The sequence below is a fragment of the Schistocerca nitens genome, chromosome 5 (genome assembly GCF_023898315.1).
Source record: "Schistocerca nitens isolate TAMUIC-IGC-003100 chromosome 5, iqSchNite1.1, whole genome shotgun sequence".
NCBI lineage: Eukaryota > Metazoa > Arthropoda > Insecta > Orthoptera > Acrididae > Schistocerca > Schistocerca nitens.
In genome coordinates this window covers 246,263,011-246,287,460 of record NC_064618.1, presented here as the reverse complement: position 1 = coordinate 246,287,460, position 24,450 = coordinate 246,263,011, and the positions used below count along the sequence as shown (strand labels likewise).

Sequence of the window (24,450 nt, the reverse complement as noted above, 5' to 3'; positions counted from 1 at the left end):
ATTTTCATCAGATATGAAAATGTTATATGTATAGAGTTTGTTCACTTATAAATTTAATTATGAAATACAAATCTTTGCTGACAATGGCATGCACCTGTTGACTAGCTGGTTAATGAAAATTTACTCAACAAAAGAATAAAAACACTACAAAATCACTGTTTACTATTGAGCACAACACAGCAACCAATAGCAAGGATTTAAAGGAAACCCTATTTTCTCTGGCTGCTTGTTACAAACTTAATCATGTATCTCCATTACCCTTTGTTGTGCAGGATTATACTCAATTTTTACTACCACAAACTAGGTACACTTTGACTGCCATGGTTACTCTGACCACTCACATATCTGAAGTTGTGCAGCTGGCTATCAGTTGAGTGTTTAGCATATACCTTTGGTGATAAAGTTTCATCAATACATACTAGATGGCACCATGTCATGCCAATTTTCTCACGCAACGGTTCGTGAACCTGTCACAATTTATAATTGCGTACAAAAAAGTGTCTTAAAATTTGATGACAAAGTTTCATCAATACATACTAGATGGTGCCATGTCGTGCCAATTTTCAAGCACAACAGTTCATGAACCTGTCACAACTTATAATGGTGTAGGAAAAACTGTCTTAAAATCTGATTGTGCATAATACACTGACGTCATTTAACTGAAAAGACATAGGTGTTCTCAACTATATTGATTAATTCTCAAAACAGACCACTGATTAGTTTATTGTTCACATGTATATATATTGCCAGTATACTATGATTTCTGTTTCAGAGTTACTTTAACCACTCATCATTGTTACCCCAGGATTACAGATACACAATTTACTAAACAATGTTGAAGCCAATGACAGTGGAGGACTAACGAATATGAACATTAACCACCCTTATATAGACAAAGACTCATTTGTAACTGTTAATGTGCCTGCAATTAAGAAAAATAAATGACACTCAATATTGATCAAATTGCAAGCTTATGTGGTTCAGGCAGTGATTCAGGTGTAACACATAACATCAACTAGCTCCAGAAACAAGGAATGAAGTTAGTTGGGCTTATAAGTGCCAGATATTGCCTCGACAAATGAAGACCAGATAACTTTAGTTATAACTGCACCAGATGTTTTGAGATGAGGGTTATGGTTTAAGGTGGATGAAGCTGAAGGTATTATAAAAAACTAAATTTGGAGCTATGTGTGTGGTACTCCATCCTAGTACCTTTTGTTGCGTTTATAATTTTGATGATGGATTACACTGTTTGATTTATGAACCGTAGTAGGTTGTCTTCATTTATGAGGCTTAATAAAGCACTCAAGAAAACTAGATCAATGTATTTCTTTCTGGATGGTCAGAGTTTCATGGTGTTTTTGAAATATTGATTAAAAGTGGAATGATAGTTGACAAAATTATTTTGGAACTATAGGCCAGTCAATATATCCCTAAATCCATGCTAACTTTAAGCACCTACAATTTTTCCCATTACTTCCTCTGCATTAATCAGCTTGTAATCCGTTCATATGCAATCCACAGTCGATAAATGCAGTCTCTTCCGTCTATCAAAGTAGAGACTGCATTTATCAACTGTGGATTGCATCCCACAGAAGGAATAAAGTGCCAGCCGTTTGTGCCAGCTTTGACACTTGGTCACCTGTCATACATTCTACATGAGGTTCAGCCCATCTACCTGTTTTTGAATATGATCTTCCAACGCTCTGCTCCCAGATCCTAGTCCATTATTTAAGTACGACCTGGCTGGACAGTACTAATGTCAACGTTGGCTTCAATCGTCTCGTTCAAGCACAATGGCTGGGTTTTCTCTGTGTATATATCGATGGCTCCAAAATTCCGCAAGAAGAGTGTACAGGATGCGCTTTTTTCTGCCCTCAGATCCAGATCCGCAAAACCTTCAAACTGCCTACGAGCACTTCTATTTTTACAGCAGAGACAGTGGCAGTTTCGGAAGCACTTAGCACTTTAGTTTGTCTATGGCACTTACTTCCCCAAGATATTGATAGTATCTGTCTCGCAAAGCGTTCTTAAAAACATTCAGAACAGTCGATGGAACAAAACAACCAACAGTTATATCTTGGATGTGATATCTGAATATATTCGCAGCACACACACGGGCCGGACGATCCATTTGTTGTGGGTACCTTCCCACTCTGGTATCCTCTATAACGATGAGGTTGACGCATTAGCCAAACAAGCGGCAACCTTAGGCACCGTCCTGGATCTGCACCTTCCTTATACAGACTACTTACGTGAAGTCAAAGATCACGCAAGACAACAATGGCAGGAAATGTGGAACGTTTCTCAACAGACAAAAGGCGATTATTACGCAGTGCTACAACCTCTGATTCCTTCACAGCCGTGGTTCATAGGACACATCTGGACCGATCCACGATTTCTACCATCATCATAAGACTCTGCATCAATCATGCCTCTTTCCCACAACATCTACATAGGATCAACATTTACAGTTCACCAGCATGTGAATGTGATCCTGAGTCGGAAGCTGATGTCAACCACATCTTATTTATGTGCCCCAAATTTGACCGCGAACGGTTGGTCTTTCTGAAGACATTGCTGAGTATGGGCTACCATCTTCCTCAATCAGCTTCTTCTCTTTTGTGTACTAAAGACGTTTGTCTATATAAAGAGATAATTAACTTCATCAAGAGTACTGGTCACAATCTGTAGGTTTTAATAGTGAACGTAAATTATAAATATGTCTTGCTGATGAAGATATTTCAGAATTGGTGTGAACTGTCTGCCAAGGCACTTTTAATTATTTTCCAATTCAATTCAATTTTTTAAAACATTATGTACAAACCTGTAACAGTTAAGCTTTTTATTCTTGTAAATATGCATTTCTGTATGAGTTTATTCAATTATGTATACATTGTCACTATGTGTTGCCGATGGCTAAATTGAGTACACACTCAAAGGCCAAATAAAAAAAAAAAATTTAAAAAAAATAATAAAAAAATCCGTTCATACATACCCCTATGTTCACTACCATAAATATCACAGAGTTAAAAAAACAGTAATGATAATCACATTTGAATCTGAAAATCGATGGAAGTATACCTTGGTTTACGATACTATTGTACAGTGTCTGACTACAAACAAAATTCACTTTTTCCAATACTAGTACTTTTTAGGCACTCAATGTGACTCTTACTCCCAGCAGCTCTCTTTGTATAAGCAAAAGCCGGATTACATTTTATTTAATTTTGTATTCATTTTTCCCGCTAATAATCCCTGCTCCCAGGGTTAGAGAGGGCTGTGTGAGATACGTACCAATGGTTGACATTACATGTCAATATTAAGTCCCCTAATAAATAGCTGCAAGAGCTGGTACTCAAGAAAGCATGGTCAAGTGATAATCTCCAACACACATGTGTACAGTAAAGCACACAATATTCAAGTCATCTAACAGGTCAATGACCGCATCATTTTCAGATGGCAAACATTTACAAATCTAACAAGAATGAGTCTACACAAGTAAGTAAAGTAAAAACAAAATTCTTTAAACCTGAATAACTGTACATGGTACGATGTTTTCTAACAACAAACATGACGAGAATTGGACTATGCACTAGTATCAAGCAATCTTCACTAAAGGTTTGTTAAGTCGAAAATCTAATTTCTCTGAAACTATAAGAAAGAGTAACGGAAGGGCGAAAGGTGGAGAAGAGGAAGAATTTGAGCATTAACATAGGGATATTTACTATTAAAAACAGTCTTGATCATGATTTATTAATTAAGGTGACTGGTTTCGACCACTACTGTGGTCATCTTCAGACCATTGAGTAGGAACCTCTTTCTGCTGGAGAGTCACAGAGTAGTGTTTCTCTAGCAGAAACAGGTTCCTACTCAATGGTCTTAAGATGATATGATATATTGCAAACCATGGATGAAGGGTATCAAACGGATGCCATATTCCTTGACTTCTGTGCCCCACTGCAGACTCCTAACTAAGGTATGAGCATATGGGATTGGTTCCCAAGTATGTGAGTGGCTCGAAGACTTCTTAAGTAACAGAACCCAGTACGTTGTCCTCGATGGTGAGTGTTCATCAGAGGTGAGAGTATCATCTGGAGTGCACCAGAGAAGTGTGGTAGATCCGCTGTTGTTTTCTATCTACATAAATGATCTTTTGGATAGGGTGGATAGCAATGTGCAGCTGTTTGCTGATGATGCTGTGGTGTACGGGAAGGTGTCATCGTTGAGTGACTGTAGGAGGATACAAGATGACTCGGACAGGATTTCTGATTGGTGTAAAGAATGGCAGCTAACTCTAAATATAGATAAATGTAAATTGATGCAGATGAATAGGAAAAAGAATCATGTAATGTTTGAATACTCCATTAGCAGTGTAGCACTTGACAAAGTCACGTCCATTAAATATTCGGGCGTAACATTGCAGAGCGATATGAAGTGGGACAAGCATGTAATGGCAGTTGGGGGTAAGGCGGATAGTCGTCTTCGGTTCATTGGTAGAATTTTGGGAAGGTGTGGTTCATCTGTAAAGGAGACCGCTTATGAAACACTAATACGACCTATTCTTGAGTCCTGCTCGAGCGTTTGAGATCCCTATCAGGTCAGATTTAGGGAGGACATAGAAGCAATTCAGAGGCGGGCTGCTAGATTTGTTACTGGTAGGTTTGATCATCACGTGAGTGTTACGGAAATGCTTCAGGAACTCGGGTGGGAGACTCTAGAGGAAAGGAGGCGTTCTTTTCATGAATCCCTACTGAGGAAATTTGGAGAACCAGCATTTGAGGCTGACTACAGTGCAATTTTACTGCCGCCAACTTACATTTCGCGGAAAGACCACAAAGATAAGATATGAGAGATTAGGGCTCGTACAGAGGCATAGAGGCAGTCATTTTTCCCTCGTTCTGTTTGGGAGTGGAACAGGGAGAGAAGATGCTAGTTGTGGTACGAGGTACCCTCCGCCACGCATCGTATGGAGGATTGCGGAGTATGTATGTAAATGTAGATGACCACAGTAGTGGTCGAAACTGGTCACTTAATTAATAAATAGTGATCAAGACTGTTTTTAATAGTAAATATTTGTAACACATTGATCACTGTCAATGCCATAATGTATTCAAAAGTAATTAACATAGGGAATTGAAGGAAATTTTTTTTAAATGTTTAACACCAAAGCTGCTAATTATTCACTGGCTGACTAGCTTCAGGCTTTGCCAATTTTCACAAGCCCCATATTTTGTATTTGGGATATGTTTAGTGTGAAAAGATCTATTTATGTCATCACACTTACATGTAGTTTGGATCTTCATTATTCAGCATGATCTGATACATGTGACGAGGATATTTTGTACAAAATGGAGAATATGTTCTCACTGGAACACAGTGTGTGCCATGCTGGCTTAATTTAGACAGCCAATAAATAATTACCAGCTTTGGTTTAAACAAAATGTCTTCTCTTCAAAGTCTGAACGTTGCAAGATACAACATACTGAAAACCTTTATATGAATTCAGGGAAGGACAGGGCAATTGATCCAACTATACTGCCATTAGCACATAGTATTACTAAAAAATAAATTTAAAAAAGAAAAACAGCAACAATGCAGGCACAACTCACAGAGACAAGCATACCCTTTAAGAGCACATGAAGTTGCCTAATGAGAAGGGGACCAAAAAATGCATCTCTATCAACATGACTACTTTGCAGCTTGCACAAGTTCTGGCAGATGGTTCACTGAACTACTGAGATTATTTCTTTACCTGCCTGCTCTCAAATACCAGGTGGGGAAAAATGGGTAGGCCACTTCAATCTTTCCATGTGAGCTCCAATTTCTCTTTTTTATTATGTTTGTCATTTCTTCCTACGTGGGTGTGCGTCAACATATTTGCACACTTGGAAGAGAATCTTGCTGACTGAAATTTCATGAAAAGATCTCACCACATTGAGAAACGCCTTCATTTTAATGACACTTTTACCCTTTTTCTTGATGATAAAAAAAAAAGAGATGCACTTCTTTGAACTTTTACAACAGCCCTGTCAATTGTGGCGGTTGCCACATAAAGTGATAAAAATGATATTAAATAACTTCGCAAATATACCAAACTTGACGTCTTAATGAAATATGTTACTGTGTGAACTTTCAAAGATATAAATATTATCTCTTCTCAGAAAAATAACGAAGACTCTGTAATCAATTAATATGATCTGCAAATGTAATTGCAATCTCCATTTTTTTTTGCAAAAAGTTTCCTTCTCTTCCCTTTTGTGGTTTTTTTTCCCATAGTGCACGAAGCCGCTTTGTGACAAAGCACAAAAACATGCAAGTTTCATGTAATATTTAGCCTAAATACACTCCTGGAAATGGAAAAAAGAACACATTGACACCGGTGTGTCAGACCCACCATACTTGCTCCGGACACTGCGAGAGGGCTGTACAAGCAATGATCACACGCACGGCACAGCGGACACACCAGGAACCGCGGTGTTGGCCGTCGAATGGCGCTAGCTGCGCAGCATTTGTGCACCGCCGCCGTCAGTGTCAGCCAGTTTGCCGTGGCATACGGAGCTCCATCGCAGTCTTTAACACTGGTAGCATGCCGCGACAGCGTGGACGTGAACCGTATGTGCAGTTGACGGACTTTGAGCGAGGGCGTATAGTGGGCATGCGGGAGGCTGGGTGGACGTACCGCCGAATTGCTCAACACGTGGGGCGTGAGGTCCCCACAGTACATCGATGTTGTCGCCAGTGGTCGGCGGAAGGTGCACGTGCCCGTCGACCTGGGACTGGACCGCAGCGACGCACGGATGCACGCCAAGACCGTAGGATCCTACGCAGTGCCGTAGGGGACCGCACCGCCACTTCCCAGCAAATTAGGGACACTGTTGCTCCTGGGGTATCGGCGAGGACCATTCGCAACCGTCTCCATGAAGCTGGGCTACGGTCCCGCAAACCGTTAGGCCGTCTTCCGCTCACGCCCCAACATCGTGCAGCCTGCCTCCACTGGTGTCGCGACAGGCGTGAATGGAGGGACGAATGGAGACATGTCGTCTTCAGCGATGAGAGTCGCTTCTGCCTTGGTGCCAATGATGGTCGTATGCGTGTTTGGCGCCGTGCAGGTGAGCGCCACAATCAGGACTGCATACGACCGAGGCACACAGGGCCAACACCCGGCATCATGGTGTGGGGAGCGATCTCCTACACTGGCCGTACACCACTGGTGATCGTCGAGGGGACACTGAATAGTGCATGGTACATCCAAACCGTCATCGAACCCATCGTTCTACCATTCCTAGACCGGCAAGGGAACTTGCTGTTCCAACAGGACAGTGCACGTCCGCATGTATCCCTTGCCACCCAACGTGCTCTAGAAGGTGTAAGTCAACTACCCTGGCCAACAAGATCTCCGGATCTGTCCCCCATTGAGCATGTTTGGGACTGGATGAAGCGTCGTCTGACGCGGTCTGCACGTCCAGCACGAACGCTGGTCCAACTGAGGCGCCAGGTGGAAATGGCATGGCAAGCCGTTCCACAGGACTACATCCAGCATCTCTACGATCGTCTCCATGGGAGAATAGCAGCCTGGATTGCTGTGAAAGGTGGATATACACTGTACTAGTGCCGACATTGTGCATGCTCTGTTGCCTGTGTCCATGTGCCTGTGGTTCTGTCAGTGTGATCATGTGATGTATCTGACCCCAGGAATGTGTCAATAAAGTTTCCCCTTCCTGGGACAATGAATTCACGGTGTTCTTATTTCAATTTCCAGGAGTGTATAATCAAATATTACTTAAAAGTGTTATCAATTTTTGTATGCACCAGCTCTTATAGTCATGAAGTGGTAAAACTAATTTCTTCATGCAAATTTTATAGGGGAACACTGGTGCAGAGGTTCAGCGCCATAGTTCTAAATGATAACGGACCAGAGTCATAATAAATATCTTAATATTCTTTAATTTTGACAAGAAAAAGTAAATGAAAATGTAGGACATTTCTCTTGATTATAGGTTCTTCCTTTGCAACAATAAAAGCAATCAATATTTTCAATATTGAATCATATTTGCATAAAACTGAGTTCGGTATATTTTTCCGATCCTCACTTAACGAAATCACGAGAATCTCCTTAGCCTTGCATTTTCATAAAAGTAAAAATAATTAACAAAAATCAATTTTAACAACAAATAGTCATATATTCAGAATTTTGTTTGCATATTGGACCACAAGTTTAAAGCCCTGAGGTAGAAAAAAAAAGATGTATGCTTAAGCCATAGGCGTTGAAAAGAATTTCATTCTGATACAGAGCTAGTGGTCGTAAAACTAAAATAATAGAAAGCCGTGAGCCACCAGCCTTTCACTTTTTCCTTTTGATTTGTTATTTCATATTGCAATGTATGCATTATTTTAAGTAGTACGATGTAATATGTTTGTTGTGGCATCTTTTAATATAAAAACACCATGTCAGGCAAATTAACTATGAGAAGCACCACAACTGAGTCACCGATGTAAATAATTTTCTAACTGTGAAGCAAGCACAATAACATTAACTTCAACTTTTCATAATGTATAAAAACCAATACATAAAGCACCACCACACAATCCCATCTGGTAAAGATCCCATACCACACAGCAATACTCTGGAAAAGGCAGGCAAGCATAATACAGGCAGTCTCTTTAGTAGATTTTGTTCTGGTGTAACAACAAGCACTGGAATGACGACGAAGAACACAAGACCAGAGAAGGCGGTGAAACAACGTCTGCCAATGGTGCGCAGAATAGGACCGCATCGCGACAGTAGCGCCCTCAAACCAAAGTGTATACAGCGCCACTCATGCCAGCCTTGGCCACTCAGGATTGTGGACGTTAGTTATCAGTGATGTGTGTAAAACTTGCAGGAACAATGCGTAGCCAAGAATATTACTGTTTGCACGACACCCATCGTTTGCGACTACTCCTTGTAAATCTCCAAGTTAAGTATTGTTAATTTGCTTTATAGAAATAAAACTACTAATGTTATTTGCTTGAACGTTGTATAGCATTCCGAGAATGCCACATCCCTTAGGCACCCCATACGAGACAAGTGGGTAAGACCAACAACTGGCGACGAGGTGGTACAAACAAACCCCGTCCCTGATGGCCACAGCATTTTGTTGGTGCCTTAATTCTCTCTTGTCTTTACTTTGCAGAGGCACTCGCTTTCCTTTAACAGTTTCTTGTCTTTCTGCTAATTCGTTTTTTCAGATGAGCATTGCAGAAAATTTGATTTTGTCATTTACATTGCCTGTCTTGCGTAGTTTTTGCATTTGTGTCTTCCAACATGCCCACCAATCCTGACACGTCCCCTGCTCCGGTGCCACAGCCGCAAGCTTTAGATGCCACACAGCTAATGCAAATGTTTCAGTTTCAGACACAGCAAATATCAGCACTACTCAACACAGCGCAGCAGCTACTGGCCAACACTACACACCCAACAGAACAAGCTCCGCCTACTACAGCTGCTATACCACCTTTTCGACAGTTTGGTGAACAAGAAGAGGAATGGCTCAAGTGGTTATCACAGTTCAAGGCACATTTACTTGCCCACAATGTACCAGGTACTGTGGAACTTCCCTATCTATTATCTGTGGCAGGAAGTGCAGTGTTCAGATTAATTCAAAAAATCTTTCATAACGTCACTCTGAGTAAACTTGCGTGTGACAGTGTAAAAGATTCAATAACAAACAATTATGAACAACAAGTAAATGTGGTAGCAGCTAGGTATCAATTCTTCAATTGCAAAAAACGGTCAGAAAAAACTTATCCTGAGTGGTTAACAGATTTGCAAGGTATGACAAGGAAATGCAAATACAAATGTGCTTGTGGTGCTTTATATTCAGACATTATGTTGTGTGATGCAGTCATATACAATGTACCTGACGTCAAACTCAGAAAACAAATCTTGAAACAGTACGATCCATCATTTCAGCAGGTAGTGCAAATACTAGATCAGTACGATTCCGGTGCCTTGTTAGCTCATACATCTGAGCAGCCAGCTATCTGACAGGCTGAGTCCCTTAGTTGTGATCACCCCATTCCGCACCGGCAGTGTGCGCTTGCCAAGCCGAGTAAAGAACACCACGCCACACTGCATAAGCAGTTTGCTAAACAGGCGAGCAAAATTAAGTCTGCCCTAGATGTTATTCATGGCACAAATGCCAAGACTGCCCCTCCAAACAAGCTCAGTGTTATGCTTGTGGTAGGAAAAGATATGTACAATCCTCATGTTTGCAACGAAACAGACATCAGAATTCAGTCCACTCCCTCACAAAAATCTAGTCACAAGGCTCATGTCATTAATGCAGTGTACTCCAAGAATGCAACTAGAAAGCATGCAGTTTGTCAGTGATACGTCAGTCAAACAAACTTCTTGTTCATTCACTTATTTGTGGGAAACGTGGGAAATTTCAATTGGACACGGGCGCCTCTGTCACTTGCTAAATCATCACACATATGAACTGTTAGGCTCTCCATACCTGTCTAACATTAGCATGCAACTGGTGGCTTATAATGGACAAGACATTCCCGTTCTCGGAACATGTACTTTGCCTGCCATGTATCGCTCGCATACGCAAACAGTGACTTTTACAGTACAACAATCACGAAAGTGAGAGACCATATCTGGTCTTGATTATTTTGATTTGTTTGGCTTTAACATTCAGACCAATGTGTTGTCAATGTCTGCATTCAATGCAAAAGACAGTGTAGCTGGCTTGCTAAAAGAATTCCCGGAACTCTTTTCTGGAGGTTTAGGCGCGGCTAACAATTTTGTTGCACATATTACACTTCAATAACAATGCTTAGCTGAAATTTTGCCGGGCCAGAACTGTTCCCATTGCATTACGGGACAAAGTCACTGCTGAACTTAAAGAATTGCAAGATAACGGAATTATTGCACCCATATCAGCTAGTCAATAGGCAAGTCCACTGGTTTTGCTCCCCAACCTTCAGGTCGCATTTGCCTCTGTGTTGACTACAGTCAACCCACAAACAGTCACTGATACTTATCCACTGCCATGCCCAGAGGATCTCATGGACAAATTAGGCACTGGACGCTACTTTTCTAAAATTGATTTGCGCGATGCGTATCTTCAAATACTGCTCGATGAAGAATCTCAAAAAGTGTATGTAATAAATACTCACTTGGGCTTGTTAAATATTTGCATTTGCCTTTTGGCAGTGCTTCCGCACCCACCATTTTCCAATGGTATTTGGAACAGCTGACTGCACACGAGCCAAACTGTTCAAACTATTTGAACGATATTGTTGTAGCAGGTCGTACACCTGAAGAACATATTGCAAATTTACGTGCTTTGTTGTGTGTGTTATCTGAGGCAGGACTAAAGTGTAGACTGGATAAATGTGATTCGTTTGAACCTGAACAGCAGTATCTTGGTCACGTCATAAACAGTGAAGAAGTACATCCTCTGCAGTCGCATTTGTTAGCCATTCAACACTTGGCAGTTCCTCACAATATCACAGAATTGCAGTCAGTTTTCGGGAAAATAAACTATTACATTCGGTTAATACCAATTGCTGCACAAGTCGCAGCTCCATTGCATTGCAAGAATGTTCCCTTTGTTTGGACACATGAGAGCCAAGTAGCTTTTTAAAAACTTAAAGATGCACTGCTCAGTAATCGATGCTTAGTTTACTTTGATCCTAACAAACCGGTTGTATTGCAAGGTGATGCTTCCTCTTACAGAACTGGTGCGATGCTTTTGCATAGAATTGCAGTTCGATGCTTTTGCATAGAATTGGTGATAAAGACATGCTCATTGCTTTCACATCAAAAGTATTGTCCAAGGTCAGTGTAACTACTATTCACAAACTGAAAAAGAGGCTTTGGCTATGGTGCATGGTGTCACCAAATTTCACGACTATTTGTATGGCAGCAAATTCTACTTAGTAACGGATCACAAGCCTTTGCAGTTCTTGTTTCATCCGACGAAACTGGTTCTTGTACAAACTGCCAAAAATCTGCAACGGTGGGCTTTCTGTTGTCTCAACACCAGTAAGAGATTTATATCGTCCAACAGCTCAACATGGTAATGTGCATGTGTGTTCATGTCTTTCGATTGGCCCCGACACAGACTTTGATGCTTTTGCTGCATCTTGTTGTCACATCAATGCCCAGGATTCTGAATTGCTTAGATCTCTTCTGCTGAACTGTAAGAAAACTGCACACGCCACGGAAGCTGATTCTGATCTGAACATTTTTGTCCAGTACATTCGCACATCTTGGCCTCAATCAGTGAATAGCATAAAGGACTCTGTAGTCGCCAAGACTTTGCACGTCAGCATAGCCTCGCTGTACAGAAAGATGTGATTCTTGTTCAGAGTGACAGTGGTCAGTCACATGTGTTTATCCCTAAAGCTTTGCAAAAAGAAGTGTAGCAGTTACTTCACCAAGGACAGCAGATGGTAGGCACCAGACGAGATCGTCTGTCAACTTGGCACTTGCATGTACCTCCTTTCAGGTCCAGATGGCTTGCAGTGCCACCATCAAAATCACCTTCGCCTCTGTCAGGTACACAATGACCTTTCAGTCTCTCTTCCCCCAGTTTCATGGGTCTAGAGGACAGTGCGGCCACAGAAGCTGCCAGAGGGTGTCATCTCACACTGCGGGACAACCCCATGGAGATGGAGCCTTAGCCTTAGCCTCCTCCTACATTCGTCCTACCGATGGAGCTGAACCTGGCCACACCACAGCAGTCGCTGCCTTCTTCATGTAGTCCATGAAGGTAGGAGGGGGACACATACCATTCTGATCATTTTCCGGGGGACGCATACCATTCTGATCATTTTCCGGGGGACATTTCCGCCAGAGCGCAGGCGTGGAGGGGGAGCCAAGTCATAGGAGCGTGGGGGGGGGGGGCGAAGCTGGGGCATGCGGGGGAGAGGGAGGTATCGACGCGTGGGGGGGGGAGGGCGACCGGGGCGTGTGGGGAGGGACACTGGGGCGTGGGGGGGGAACGGGGTGTAGGGGGGAACTTTGGGCAGGGGGGGGAACTGTGGTGGGTAGGGGGAACTGTGGCGGGGGTGGGCCAAAATGGGGGGAGGGGACACCAGGGCGGGGGGGGGAGACGGGACGGGGGGTGGGTGAGCCGGGACGGGGGGGAGGAGTTGGGGCGGCGGGGGGGGGGGGGGGGGAGTTTCCCAGTCCGTTTTGTTTGAAGCTCATCTGGGCAGGCATCCGTGGGCCTGACGCCGGGGCAGTGACAGGAAGATGGGGAAGTGGTCACTACCACACAGGTCATCATGTGCTCTCCAGTGGATAGATAGGAGAATACCTGGGCTGCAAATTGATAAATCAATGGCCGAGTAACTACCATGAGCCACATTGAAATGTGTGGCGGCCGCAGTATTTAAGACAGGGTGTGTACGCAGAGAAGGAAAAAAAAATCCCGGGTATTTTCCGGATTTCCAGGTTAAAAATACACTTTCTCCCGGGTGAAAATACACCTTTCCCGTATTAAGTGACAGCACACTCTTAGTCCCAACTCTAAAACTTATCAATCCTTTGATGGTTATGGTTTTATACAGCGAATGGGGGGGGGGGGAGACCGGGGCATGGGGAGGTGGGAAATGTGGCGGGGGAACTAACTGGGGCCGTGATGGGGGGGGGGGGAACCGTGGCGGGGGGGCACAATGGTGGGGGTGAGCCGTGACGGGGGCGGTGCGGGGCGGGTGGTAGCTAGGGGGGGGTAGCTGGGGTGGGGGCGGGAGCTGTTGCGGAGGGGGCGGGTGGAGCTGGTGGGGGGGTGTAGCTGGGGTGGAGGGGTCAGTTTCCCAGTCCGTCTTTTTTGAAACCCATCTGGGCAGGCGTCCGTAGGCCTGACACCAGGGCAATGACAGAAAGATGGGTAACTGGTCACTACCACACAGGTCATCATCATGTGCTCTCCAGCGGATAGATGGGAGAAGACCTGGGCTGCAAATTGATAAATCAATGGCCGAGTAACTACCATGAGCCACACTGAAATGTGTGGCGGCCCCTGTATTTAAGACAGGGTGTATACGCGGACAAGGAAAAAAAATCCCGGGTATTTTCCGGATTTCCAGGTTAATGTGCACTCCGTGTGCATACCGGGGGGAGTCATTCCAGATGTGGAAAGGGTCCTTCGGGATGCCATGAAGGGTACAGGGTGCACCCATCTGCAGGTGGTCGCTCATGTCGGAACCAATGATGTGTGTCGCTATGGATCGGAGGAAATCCTCTCTGGCTTCCGGCGGCTATCTGATTTGGTGAAGACTGCCAGTCTCGCTAGATGGACGAAAGCAGAGCTCACCATCTGCAGCATCGTCGACAGGACTGACTGCGGACCTTTGGTACAGAGCCGAGTGGAGGGTCTGAATCAGCGGCTGAGACAGTTCTGCGACCGTGTGGGCTGCAGATTCCTCGACTTGCGCCATAGGGTGGTGGGGTTTCGGGTTCCGCTGGATAGGTCAGGAGTCCAGTACACGCAGCAAGCAGCTACACGGGTAGCAGGGGTTGTGTGGCGTGGACTGTGCGGTTTTTTAGGTTAGATGGCCTCGGGCAAGTACAGAAAGGGCAACAGCCTCAAAGGGTGCGGGGCAAAGTCAGGACATGCGGAGACCGAGCAGCGATCAGTATTGTAATTGTAAACTCTCGAAGCTGCATTGGTAAAGTCCCGGAACTTCCAGCGCTGATAGAAAGCACCGAAGCTGAAATCGTTATAGGTACAGAAAGCTGGCTGAAGCCAGAGATAAATTCTGCCGAAATTTTTACAAAGGCACAGACGGTGTTTAGAAAGGATAGATTGGATGCAACTGGTGGTGGCGTGTTTGTCGCTGTTAGTAGTAGTTTATCCTGTAGTGAAGTAGAAGTGGATAGTTCCTGTGAATTATTATGGGTGGAGGTTACACTCAACAACCGAGCTAGGTTAATAATTGGCTCATTTTACCGACCTCCCGACTCAGCAGCATTAGTGGCAGAACAACTGAGAGAAAATTTGGAATACATTGCACATAAATTTTCTCAGCATGTTATAGTCTTAGGTGGAGATTTCAATTTACCAGATATAGACTGGGCCACTCAGATGTTTAGGACGGGTGGTAGGGACAGAGCATCGAGTGACATTATACTGAGTGTACTATCCGAAAATTACCTCCAGCAATTAAACAGAGAACCGACTCGTGGAGATAACATCTTGGACCTACTGATAACAAACAGACCCGAACTTTTCGACTCTAAGTGCAGAACAGGGAATCAGTGATCATAAGGCCGTTGCAGCATCCCTGAATATGGAAGTTAACAGGAACATAAAAAAAGGGAGGAAGGTTTATCTGTTTAGCAAGAGTAATAGAAGGCAGATTTCAGACTACCAAACAGATCAAAACGAAAATTTCTGTTCCGACACTGACAATGTTGAGTGTTTATGGAAAAAGTTCAAGGCAATCGTAAAATGTGTTTTAGACAGGTATGTGCCGAGTAAAACTGTGAGGGACAGGAAAAACCCACCGTGGTTCAACAACAAAGTTAGGAAGGTACTGCGAAAGCAGAGAGATCTTCACTCCAAGTTTAAACGCAACCAAAACCTCTCAGACAAACAGAACCTAAACGATGTCAAAGTTAGCGTAAGGAGGGCTATGCGTGAAGCGTTCGGTGAATTCGAAAGTAAAATTCTATGTACCGACTTGACAGAAAATCCTAGGAAGTTCTGGTCTTACGTTAAATCAGTAAGTGGCTCGAAACAGCATATCCAGACACTCCGGGATGATGATGGCATTGAAACAGAGGATGACACGCGTAAAGCTGAAATACTAAACACCTTTTTCCAAAGCTGTTTCACAGAGGAAGACCGCACTGCAGTTCCTTCTCTAAATCCTCGCACAAACGAAAAAATGGCTGACATCGAAATAAGTGTCCAAGGAATAGAAAAGCAACTGGAATCACTCAACAGAGTAAAGTCCACTGGACCTGACCGGATACCAATTCGATTCCACACAGAGTACGCGAAAGAACTTGCCCCCCTTCTAACAGCCGTGTACCGCAAGTCTCTAGAGGAACGGAAGGTTCCAAATGATTTGAAAAGAGCACAGGTAGCCCCAGTCTTCAAGAAGGGTCGTCGAGCAATTGCACAAAACTATAGACCTATATCTCTGACGTTGATCTGTTGTAGAATTTTAGAACATGTTTTTTGCTCGAGTATCATGTCGTTTTTGGAAACCCAGAATCTACTCTGTAGGAATCAACATGGATTCCGGAAACAGCGATCGTGTGAGACCAAACTCGCTTTATTTGTTCATGAGACCCAGAAAATATTAGATACAGGCTCCCAGGTTGGTGCTATTTTCCTTGACTTCCAGAAGGCGTTCGATACAGTTCCGCACTGTCGCCTGATAAACAAAGTAAGAGCCTACGGAATATCAGACCAGCTGTGTGGCTGGATTGAAGAGTTTTTAGCAAACAGAACACAGAATGTTGTTATCAATGGAGACGTCTACAGACATTAAAGTAACCTCTGGCGTGCCACAGGGGACTGTTATGGGACCATTTACTTTTTACAATATATATAAATGACCTAGTAGATAGTGTCGGAAGTTCCATGCGGCTTTTCGCGGATGATCGTCCTCACAGAGTTGATTTTTAAATGAGAGTCAAAAGCTCTGCGATTTAAGAAATTCATCGCAAATCCTCGCACATAGTTCTTCTTGCGTAAAAGGAAATATACTTTGAAAGTAGTGCTTTTCAAACAACCACTTGCAATATTTTCCTGCAACTTGTTAGAAACAGGTTCATTTCAGCAGTTGCCAGAGAGCCACAGATAACAGGCGCCACCAAGCTTGCGCAGCTACGATGGCGTAGGAACCCCGTATGTTTGTATGCATAAAACACTGAAAGAAACAAGACATTAGAGGATGCTCCAAGAGCATCAGAATTTCGTGAACCATACTAAAATGCATAATTCTGCTTATAGTGCACATTCGTATGTCCAGATACGGTTGTAAATTTTCTTGGAGTACCAGTACTGTATCATCTCGTATTTGGTTCTTTATTATGGCATAATGCCACACGTGCTAGAAGATGAACAGCTCTGTTCATCAGCCCCACAGATCTATGGTATTTCCGGACCGGGGCAATACTAAGATAGTGCCCCCCCCCCCCCCCAAGCGTTTGAGGATATGAAAAAATAAAAAAATCCACTTTTCAAAAAATATGTTCATTTTGTAGCGCACATCTTTTTGAAGAGTCTGACACATAAAACATACGTGTTCAAGGAAATGTATAACATGTTATTTAGTCTCAAGTGTGCCAAAGTGCAATGTCATGCCTCTTCACACAGCATTGTTCTATCGCTTGTCACTGTATTTCGCTCTATGGAATTCAAGCGTGTAATATTTCATAATGGGTGCCATCAAATTATATTCACGACAGTGGAAATTAAATGTCCTGTGGTCTCTCTCCTGCTCTCAGTCGGCCGGTTTGACATCCTGCCCCTCTTAAACTCGCAATTAATACTAGATGGGATTATTTGTAAGTGGGAGAACAAGAACTCTTCAGAAAATTTCCACTCTCTATTGCCTATTGGCTAATAACTTGCTGTTTTCTGTGACATAAAATTAAATATAGGATACATAGAACCAGTAAAGACAAGATACAAGCAAGACACCACACTTTTCTTCAATCCTTAAGTCCTGGAATTTTTTTCTCTCTCATCTTTCTACGGCTTTACATGGCGTGCTTTCCTTTCTGGAAAGAATCTATTACCTCATCAAAGTTCGTCAAACGTTTTGCTACAAGAAAAAACGAAATATCGATCCCTAATACTAAAAAAGCTGTTAGTACAAATAGAACCCAAGACTGCTGTGGTTTCTCGATCTGATAACATGTAGTTTGTCACTGTCTGTTACATAAAACGAAGTAGTTGTAAATAACACCAAATAAACGAGATTGTTTCGGAACAAATGGTCATTTTTATAACACGACAGAATATAATTCACGGTGTATCAACATGAAATGCCTATTAGGCCCTACTACAAGCTACAAGCTTGAAAATAGTTTCACAGTGCTAAGTGGCAGTAGGTTTTCCGTAGATTTTCCCTCGGAACTGTAAAACTTATCAATCCTTTGAATGGTTAACGTTTTATACAATCGCGTAGAACTTCCCGGAAAAAAAGGAAAAGACGGGGCAGAGAAGTTTTGGAGAGACTTTTAATAAAAAAAAGTTAGAGAAGTTTTGGAAAGACCTTAGATTTGCAGCAACATATACGCTGCATATTTTCGTATTACGAAAGTATAAATTCGAATTGCACCAAACACAGCGCGTTAGTTTCCGGAGCGTTGAAACCGAGGTTGCGATGTCCTTTTGTAAGCGAGTCATATCTCAAGCCACGATATGTCGCCAGCCGATGACAGCAGCTATTCAGAGCTTAGGACACGTGTTATAGTCAGCCAATAGCAAGATCACTGGTTACATAGCGCGCTAACACGCAAGAGGAAAATTTAACGGTTTACATTAATTTACACAGTACCGTATATCTACAAGAAAAGCTAAGCTTTCACATATAATATTGGTCTCTAAGCTTAACACGCTACAACAGAAGCTAAACTTTCATACGTAATATTGATCTTTTTTTGCGTGTGTTATACTTTAAGATACATCACACAAATGTGCCAGTAAATTTAAAATTATGACATAAATGTCTCGGCTCGAAATTCTTTAAAGTGGCTGTTCCTCAAACTGTTCAGTTTCGAACGCTCTGCGATTTAGATATCCATCCCACTTTCTCACACGTAACATAGTTCATCTTGCGTAAAAAGAAATTTACTTTGAAAGTAACGCTTTTCTAACCACCGTTCGCAATACTATCCGGAGACTGTTAGAAATAGGTTCGATTTACCAGTTGCCACAGAGCGTCAGAAAACAGGCATTATTGTGCGTGTGCAACTGCAGTGGTGTACGAAGCCCATATGTTCGTGTGTATGAAATGAAATGGCGTGTGACGAGGGCCTCCCATCGGGTAGACCGTTCGCCTGGTGCAAGTCTTTCGATTTGACGCCACTTCGGCGACTTGCGCGTCGATGGGGATGAAGTGATAATGATTAGGACAACACAACACCCAGTCCCTGAGCGGAGAAAATCTCCGACCCAGCCGGGAATCGAACCCGGGCCCTTAGGATTGACAGTCTGTCGCGCTGACCACTCAGCTACCGGGGGCGGACTTCGTGTGTATAAAGCACTAAGAGAAGTTACATTACACCATAAAAGAAACAGGGCATCAGAGGATACTCCAAAGAGCATCGGAATTTCGTAAACCATACTAAAATGCATAATTCGACTTGAAGTGCAAATTGGCTTTTTCCAGATTCACAATGAAGTAGGTCCCATCTGATATCAAGCTTTTCAGTGTGGTTTTTGGGATGTAAATTTTCTTGGAGTACCAGTACTCTACGATCTCATTTTTGGTTCTTTATTATGGCATAATGCCAAATATGGTTTAAGATGGCCGGCCGAAGTGGCCGTGCGGTTCTAGGCGCTGCAGTCTGGAACCGCGAGGCCGCTACGGTCCCAGGTTAGAATCCTGCCTCGGGCATGGATGTGTGTGATGTCCTTAGGTTAGTTAGGTTTAACTAGTTCTAAGTTCTAGGGGACTAATGACCTCAGAAGTTGAGTCCCATAGTGCTCAGAGCCATTTGAACCATTTTTTTGAACTTTTTTTTTTTTTTTTTTTTTTTTTTTTGCAGAAGATGATAACGTGCACTTGAAATTCAGTTGGAACTAGCCAATACTGTAGAATGAAACACTTCGTTTCAAATAAAATGATTGCCTCAGCGGAAAGATTAATAAAGCCAAAATTCTTTAGCAAACTTGGAATTAAATAAAATCAGAAAACTGAAATTAATAATATATTTTTACCCTCCGTAATTATGTGAATGTATTTTAATTCGCTTGATAGCTCCCGGCTACAGAAATCCGTTTTGTTTTCATTTGAGCTGTACACGAAGAGAAGCAGAGAAATCACTTAACGTAAACACGGGTCACGTGGAGGTTAACACCCTCCCCACTACAACTCTGTGCAAGCGTGAATCTGGCAGCTAGGGCGCGCGAGAAAAATTTTTCTCGTTTGCATCTGGCTGCTTGCTGTTACTACCAATACTTTTACTGTTACTACCAATACAGGTAACAGCCAAACTTAAAGTAGCGGGAGAAGGTACTGCTTATACGTGAGTCAAATGCGCATGCGCAACAGACCGCTGGCAAATGGTCAAACGAACCTAATGTGAACAGTTGTGACGTCATGCTCATAGCAAGCAGTTTCTTGTTACGAAGAATTACAGTCTGCGCCCTACGGCCTTTGCCATATTTTTGCTATTTGCTGACGCTTGTGCGTGCACGGTGTTTTGTTGTTGTAAATTGCACATTTCCTTTGCCACTAAAGTTTAATTTTTTTTCTTCTTCTCGTTTACATTTTATTGCTGCAGTATCACTCTCCAGTGGCAGTATACAATAACATTATTTGCTAGAGAATCAATTCTGCAGTCTAAATTACAAAAATTTAACTGAAAGCTAAAACAATGATAAATTCCCGGAATTCCGAAAAATTCCCGGGTTTTTCCCGGTTTTCTCCCGGATGACAAAATTCCCGGGTTTTTCCCGGATCGTATACACCCTGTAACAACACTGATCATTCGCAAACCCAGTCAACCATTTAAACAGCGATAGGCATTCACCCGTTCGGCTGTACTCCGCTCAGCTTGTATGGCCCTGTCCCCTTTTGTCTGTAGGAAAAAAATTGTTCAAATGGCTCTAAGCACTATGGGACTTAACATCTGAGGTCATCAGTCCCCTAGACTTAGAACTACTTAATCGTAACTAACCTAAGGACATCACACACATCCATGCCCGCGGCAGGATTCGAACCTGCTAGCGTAGCAGCAGCGCGGTTTGGGACCGAAGCGCTTAGAACCTTTTGGCCACAGTGGCCGGCTGCCTGTAGGAAAGTTTATTTCTAGATGCGACGGGGATTCCCATGGCAGAGGCTTTACGTACACTATGCACGGATTCAAAAATCAACTTATGATTCATTCGGAACTCAACTTAGAATGTGTTCAAAAACCAACAGGGATGCGCTTCAAAATCATTTGAATAATTATCGATAGACCAACGTGCGCTGGATGCTAGGCTCTTTGTGAACAAGATTTTTATCCTCAAGAATATGAATTTGGCGCGGCGCCCCCCCCCCCCTCCCGCTCGAAATTGCCGTCCGAGGAAGATACCCCGGTTAGCCCCCCCCCCCCCTCTAAATCTGGGCCTGTTGCGCATGCTTGAATCTGGCAGCTTGGGCGCGCCAGTAAAATTTTTCCGGGTAGCATCTGGCTGCTTGCTGCTACTGTTCATACAGCTAACAGCCACACTTCTGTAGCCAGAAGCAGGAGTAGGTACTACTCATACGCGACTCAACTGTGCACGCGTTCGCTCGCAACTGCTCAAACGAATCTAAATGATAGCACTTGTGACACGCTCATCGGAGGCAATTTATTGTTATGGAGCATTGCATAGTCTTCCTAAAGCGTTTGACACATTTTGCTGTTGGCAGATGCACTGTGTTTTGTTGTTGTATATGGCGCATTTCCCTTGCAATGTAGTGTTATTTTCGTTTTTCCTCTTGTGTTTTATTGCTGCAGTATTATTCTGCAGAAGTGAGATACAGTAATACCCTTTGTTAGAGTAATGGTTCTTACCAGTCAAAATTACAAAAATTTAACTGTAAACGAAAACAATGACAAGTTCCCGCAATTCCAAAAAATTTCCGGGTTTTTCCCGGATCTCCCGGTTGTCCTGGGCCGTATACACCCTGTAAGAGGCAGAGGTCGAGTTGGGACAGCAAATTTTCGACATCTCTAACCATGGCCAGGAAGCACAGTGCAACCCCACTGCATAGTGCATGGTGGAAAACGCACCCAAGAAGGTGTCCTCACCGAAGATATGGAGAATGAGCGGAATTGAAATGCAACAAAGAGAAAGTGGGCTGAAGATCTCAATGCAAGATGGACGTGATACACCATGTAAGGCGCCCTTCCCCAATTGGCTCACTCTTCGGGAAAATTTAGAAAGATGGAGGTCAAACCCGACAAGGAGCAGCACATAAAGGTTGCAACGTGTGAGACTCTTTTTAGTCATCTCTTACGACAGGCAGGAATACCTCACGCCTATTCTAACTCCCGGACTTAAAAGTTTGTGGCGCCCTCCATCAGTAACGCTGGAATTCAATATTGTGTTGGCTCACCCTTAGTCATGACGACAGCTTCCACTCTAACAGACGTACTTTCAATCAGGTGCTGAAAGGTTTCTTTGGGAATGTCAGCCCATTCTTCAAGGAGTGCTGCACTGAGCAGAGATATTGATGTCAGTTGGTGAGGCCTGGCACCAAAATTGGCATTCCAAAACATCCCAAAGCTGTTCTATAGGGTTCAGGGCAGGACTCTGTGCAGACCAGTCCATTACAGGGATATTATTGTCGTGTAACCACTCCACCACAGGCCATGCATTATGAACAGATTGAAAGATGCAATCGCCAGCCTTGAGTTGCTCTTCCACAGTGGGAAGCAGAAAGGTGCTTAAACATTAATATAGGCATGTGCTGTGATAGTGCCATGCAAAACAACAAGGGGTGCAAGCCCTCTCCAGGAAAAACACGACCACACCATAACACCACCACCTCTGAATTTTACTGTTGGCACTACACACGCTGGCAGATGACGTCCACCAGACATACGCCATACCTACACCATGCCATCAGATTGCCACATTGTGTACCATGATTCATCACTCCACACAACGTTTTTCCACTGTTCAATCGTCCAATGTTTATGCTTCTTACACCAAGCGAAGTGTCGTTTGGCATTTACCAGCTTGATGTGTGGCTTATGAGCAGCTTCTCAACCAAGAAATACAAGTTTTCTCACCTCCCACCTAACTGTCATAACACCTGCAGTGGATCCTGATGCAGTTTGAAATTCCTATGTGATGATCTGGATAGATGTCTCCCTATTACACATTACGACCCTCTTCAACTGTTGGCGGTCTCTGTCAGTCAACAGATGAGGTCGGACTGTATGCTTTTGTGCTGTATGAGTCCCTTCACGTATCCACTTCACTATCACTTCAGAAACAGTGGACCTAGGGATTTTTAAGAGTGTGGATATCATATGTACAAGTGACACCCAATAACCTGACCACGTTCAAATTCCGTGGAGCACCCCATTCTGCTCTCTCACAATGTCTAATGACTACTGAGGTCACTAACATGGAGTACCTGGCGGTAGGTGGCAGCACAATGCACCTAATATGAAAACCGTATGTTTTTGGGGGTGTCCAGATACTTTTGATCACATAGTGTACGTATTATGTAGTCTTGTTGTATGACACTCTCTCAGTTGTTGAGGATATCTTCATAATTGATCTACAAAACAGTGGATATCCTATTTAATCAAATGACTCCAAGCATTGACTTTTCTAAGTAATTCCACAAATTGGCAACAATGTTTGCTTATTAATGTGCCAAATGAATCTATGAATGTGCAACCTAGCATGAAAACATGTGATATATTGTTTCGAGGAATATGGATCTGTTTCTTCTTATGGTGAACTGTGTAACAGCCATCTTCAACACTGAATTTAAGTTGTTGAGTCACGTACCTGGTAGTATATATATAGAGTCTTGCAACAAATGGAGGCAACAGCCATAAATTCTGAATCCATCAAAATGATGAGTGAAAGCGTTTGGAAGAAGCTAGAGCACACCTAGTTATTCATCTAAGAAAAGTCCGCGGCTCGTGGTCTTGCGGAAGCGTTCTCGCCTCCCATGCACAGGGTCCCAGGTTCGATTCCCAAGGGGTCAGTGATCTTCTCTGCCTCGAGACGACTGGGTGTTGAGTGTCTTACATCATCATTTCATCCTCATTCACTCGCAAGTCGCCATAGTGGCGTTAAAGAACTTGTGAAGTGGCGGCCGAACTGTCCCGTGAGGGGTCTCCCGGCCACCAATGTCATACGCTCATTCATTCACTCAATCTGAGAAAAGAAGTTTCATGAATAAGGATGGAAACTGCACTGATGAGAAAACAGTTGGTTGTAAGTCTGAGTAGTACACAGACTGGTGCTGTTCATTAAAGATATAAATGTGTAGGGATCTGTCATTACAAAACACTCTTATTTCAGTGAAAATTTCAACTTTGTGATTTATTACTGACTGGAACAATATCACAAAATTTGATGTAGCCTCATTACATAGGTATTTTCAATAGCTCTTTTCATTTTTAAAGCAATAGCTCCAGTACTGTATAGCAAAATTCATTGTGTGTTATCACAAAGACAAAAACGAGGCAAAAAAAAAAGTCTTAGAGTAAGGCAGTTCGTGCCATTATTACACATGAAATGAATATATTCTGAAAGC

At 43.1% G+C, this 24,450-nt stretch overlaps 1 protein-coding gene across 4 annotated transcripts in view; it reads right to left on the bottom strand.

Annotated features, from left to right (window-relative positions):
* LOC126260119 (FHF complex subunit HOOK interacting protein 2A-like) overlaps positions 1–24,450 on the bottom strand; it is a 204,048-nt gene that overhangs the window by 159,510 nt on the left and 20,088 nt on the right. The window lies entirely within an intron of this gene.